This window comes from Chenopodium quinoa, unplaced genomic scaffold, assembly GCF_001683475.1.
Source record: "Chenopodium quinoa cultivar QQ74 unplaced genomic scaffold, ASM168347v1, whole genome shotgun sequence".
Taxonomy (NCBI): Eukaryota; Viridiplantae; Streptophyta; class Magnoliopsida; order Caryophyllales; family Amaranthaceae; genus Chenopodium; species Chenopodium quinoa.
In genome coordinates this window covers 507,214-512,036 of record NW_018744722.1, presented here as the reverse complement: position 1 = coordinate 512,036, position 4,823 = coordinate 507,214, and positions in this window count along the sequence as shown.

Below are 4,823 nucleotides of genomic sequence, written 5' to 3'. Positions count from 1 at the left end.
TGATGCAAATAGTCAAGAGCTACTTAATAAAAGTTTGCACTTACTATTCAATTTTGTACTACGAGGGGCATGCCGTCTGTACCTTTACAGTCGGCTACTTTCCATTGAGTTTTTCACTCTATATTCAGAGGGGCATGCCGTCTGTACCTTTACAGTCGGCTACTCTCCATTGAGTATTTTACTCACAATACTTAGCTAAAAAGATAAGGGCCTGGCCGACCCTGTGCCTAACAGGCGACTACCCACCTTTTACTTAGCACCTACGTTCACCAAGAACTTACCAAGGCCACAGGCCGAATGATCAGACCAGGCGCCAAGCCAAATGATCAAATCTACAAAACTAATACGACCTGTCCCAACATCATAGCAGGCGTCCGACGGCATTCATCCGGATGAAATTCGTCGCAGAGAGCAGCTCCCTTTTGGGTGGAACATTGTTCTATAAACTAATTACACGGCACCTATACGACTGTCCCCAAGGGCAACCACGTAGCCGTTTTTGAGACAAGGATAACTCTATCACTAATCAAACCAGTGGTAGCAGTTGACATCTGAGTCAGATGACCGCCTGTATTACTTGGGATAAATACAGGGGGTACCTATTGAGTTAATAGCCAACAAACATTGGCGAATCAAGGGGTCTAGCCGGCCTTCGCCGCCTGGTACCTCTACTTCTCAAACAAAAGTGACGGCGACTGAGTAACTCCAACGTTAACTCATAAGTCACTCCTTCAAATTTGGTATGGAGCCTAAAAGGTTTGAGTCGTCCGCCTGTTTAACAAACAGGGGCACTCAAACCCCTATTCCTACTAGGTAACCTATTGAGTTAATAGCCAACAAACATTGGCAAATCAAGGGGATCAGCCGGCCTCCGCCGCCTGGTACCTCTACTACTCAATCTAGATTGTGACGAAGACTAAGTAACTCCTATGTTAACTTAATAGTCACTCAAACTTAGTATGGAGCCTAAAAGGTATGAGTCGTCCGCCTGTTTTTAACAAACAGGGGCCCTCAATGCTAAGTTAAAAAAATTATGAGTTAAAAGCCAACAACATTGGCAATAAAGGGAAACAACCGGTACCCGCCGCTTGTTTTCTCTACTACTCAATTCCTTGGCGACAAGGTAATACTCTATCTACTTGGTCAGACCACTTTCCTACTTGGTTAAATTTACAAAAGACAAAATAGTTCGAATACCGATTGGATAAATGGCCGACTGATCGTCCATCCTGGAAACAGACAACCAGTCGTCCAGGGGCATAGGCGGCGTACTAACTATCCGTACCTGTCTGCAACGTTCGGCCATGTAAAATAGTCGGTCTAGTAAACAATTGGATATTAGATATGGAATACTTAGACAAATTTGAAGCAAAACAAAAATTCATTAAAAATACGCCGGTCATTAAAGACCAGCAAAATATTCAAATCCCCGGCCCCCTGGCCGGGTAATTACAAAGCAAACGGCACGCAGGCCGTGGAAAGAATACATAAAGCTTAAGAAGGGGGCAGTTCAGTGTTAGCAGCTGCCGCCTGGTCAGCACTCTTCTTGCTGGACTCGGCTTCATCTGCATCCTTTTTTGATGCCTTACCCCCAAGCGGCACAAGCGCCACTACCGGCTCCTCCTCCTCCAACTCTTCCCCCAACGCCTCTTCTTCAGCAGCCGCCAGGATCTGTTGATTATATGCATCCGAGCACTGGCGGTACGTTCTTTCCCAAGAGGCAAAGTCGGCACTGGGGAAGAGGCGGCCCCAGGTCATGCGCTGGATTTGAGCGGAGTCTTCCATCATCTCCCGGACCAGCTCTTTCTTCTCTTGCTCGGCCTTTTCCGAGAGCTCCTGGGTAAGACTCTTCTCCTGGGTCACCAGGCGTTCCTTTACGTTGGCCAAGGATTTCTCCATGGCTTCGTAAGAGTACATTTTCAGACGAAGAGGTTTCAGCTCGGCCTTGAGATTTGTGATGGTCGCCTCCAGCTCGTCATTCTTCTTCTGGGCCGCCTCTAACTGAGCCCGAACAGCGGCGGTAGCCTGCGCCTGATAATAAAGAATATCAATGGTCAGTACTTCATTTTGGGCAATTTGAAACATTGCCTTATCACAGTCAGAGGCGGCCATAGCTTTTGAAGCCTTTACCTCTTTGTTTTTCCGATCAAGCGGCTTGCGAAGGCCGTTAACTCGGAGCAGGGCCTAAGTACAAAAAAAAAAAAAAAAAAAAAAAAAAAAAAAAAAAAAAACAAACAACAGGCGTCAGTTTCCAAACAAAAAAGAAAACAGGCGTCCAGACATTCAAATACTCAAAAATTTGCTAAGTATACCTCAGCAAGGACCCCTGCAATCCCGTCAAGGTCAAGGGTGCCGACACCCCTGACCGCCTCCCTTTCAGCTGGAGGAACTGCCCTGATCATAGACTTGGCCATCTCTACCAAGTCAGGCTCCTGGGGGCCGGCTGCATCAAGCATAAACAAACGGTTTAGACTTAGTAACAAAGGGAGCAAGTCTAAAATTTACAAGGACAACTTCATACCTCTAGGCGTCCCAGTTGGAGCTTTAGAAGAAGTGGCCGGCTGTTTCTCAGCCGCCACCTGTTTCCTGGCAGAACCAGGAGAGCTCCCAACAGTCGTCTTCCGGGCCTTGGGGTCCGGCTGTTGGGAAGATGAAGCTCTTGGAGCACCTGTCTAAAAAAGAAGAAAAAAGTTAGTATATGCATAAACACTCCAAAAAGAGGGTGAAAGGTTCGGAGCTCACCAAGGGTGCCCCCTTCTTGGGGGAGTCGGTTGAAGCTTGTTGCATAATAGAGGCCCGCAACATGGCCGCCGCAGTCTTGGAGGCGGTGATTTTGCTCATGGCGTCAGCTGCAAAAACAAACAGCAAAGTTAATAAAAGATAAACAACAAATGTATGAAACAACAGAGTATTTGACAGGCCGACTACCTCTTGAGCACCGACTGCTGAGGCCGCAGGCGGCCAAAAAGTACTCGTCATAGAGCCACTTGAAGCTCGGGATGCAGTGTAGGGGTACTTGCTCTCGTACCCCTGAAGTAGAGTCGACCCTCGACTCTACTTTAAAGAGTCCTTTATCAAGGATCTCTTTCTTAGCCTTAGGGGGAACAGGCGGCATGCTACGGCCGCCTGCAAGAAGGGGTGGATTCCTGTTCCACCTATTGAAACGCTTGTTCTGCTCAATGTCAGAACTCTCAATGATGAGGAAGGTGCTCCGCCAGTCCTTCCACTTGTTTGCTTTACCTCTCGTCATGAGGTAGCCCCTGTGGCTTGTCAATTGATACCAGCCGGTACCGCCTGACTTAGGGGTCCGGCTGAGATAGTTCATGTGAGCGAAAGCCTCGAAGCTCGGCTCCACCCCGTGCAGTTCGCACCCGGCCACATAGCCGAGTACGTTGACCCAGGAGTTTGGGGCTAACTGCCATAACCCCAACTCATACCCATCCAAAATCCGCTGAACAGCCGGATGTAATGGGAAGCGAAGCCCTGCCTTGATGGCCGCCTCGTAGCAGCCAAAGCAGGAGCTTTCGTAACTGGAACCAGCCGGCCAGACGACTGTATCTTCTGGATCCGGCACAAACACTAGAAAATCGGGGCCCATGGTGTGGTTGGCAATAAAGCTCTCCACTTTCTCTTGCATGGCTGTGATTCGGCCCCGAGGTACCGTGCAGTAGTAGGGGGTGTTTAGCTCTCGGTAAGAGGCGGATGGTTCCGCCCAATTGTCCCCCTTCTCAACTGCGTGAGAAAGTCTCGCTTCTTGCAGGCGGCTGTTTTTCTCTTCTGTACCCAAAGAAGCCGGGCCAGAAGAGCTTGACTCAGAATCGTCCTCCGACGAGTCTGAAGAGGACGAATCCTCCCCTCTCCCGGAGGGGCCCGCCTCCTCTCTTTGAAAAGGAGCAGATTTGTTAACTGTTAAATTGGAAGGGGTCACTACGACTCCCCCCACATAATTGCCGGCATCCAGGCCGCCTTGTCTCACTTCCACATCTGGCGCCTGGTCAGATGTTTCACTAATCGGCACCCTGTGAGAGGAGCCGTGTGAATTTGAGATCCTAGCTGTCTTGTTCGTTCTGGCCATCCTGCTCTACATAGACACAGATACAGTCGGACTTTGTATAAAGGGCAAAGATGGGTCCGGAAAAGGGCAGGCGGCACTCCTAGTCCTAGATTCAGCCGTCCCCGGTGACCGGCTGATCACTAACCTAGGTCGTGTCGTGTGCTTCCGTGGTGCCATTTTAGAAAATAAAAAGAAAATTAAGAGTAAGAGAACTGAGTTACCTGAACGAGTGACGGTTGATGAAGTTCTGAAAATCCTGTGCAGTCGGCTTGTCAGAACAGGCGGTAAGAAGAAAAAGTCCAAAATGTCAGAGCAAGTTCAGGGGTCCGAATGTTCTCAAATAGTTCTCAAAGTGTGAAAATGACTCAAGGCAACTCTCCCTTATATAGGCGAAGTGAGAAGGCGAAGGGTCACTTTCAGAATTCAAAATTTGGGCGGGAAAATCTCTCGTCCTTTCGCCGACTGACACCTGTAGCAGGCCGCCGCCCGTTACAGTGCGACACCTGTCACAGGTAACACGTGACCAGTCACGTGCCACCTGTGAGGGGCAAATGATTAGGGGATTTTGCTCCTACCAATAAGAATGCGCCACGTGGACTAATCAGGTCCTGCCAAGTATCTCCTAGTTGGAACTGTCAAGGCTTGCCACGTGGCACGCGCTTATTCGTCCACCTTGGACCTGTTATGTCACGACATGTGGCATACTCCATGCCTAATGGAGAACCCGGCCACCCAGGCCCAACTTCCGAGGGAAGCCCAATCGGCCCTA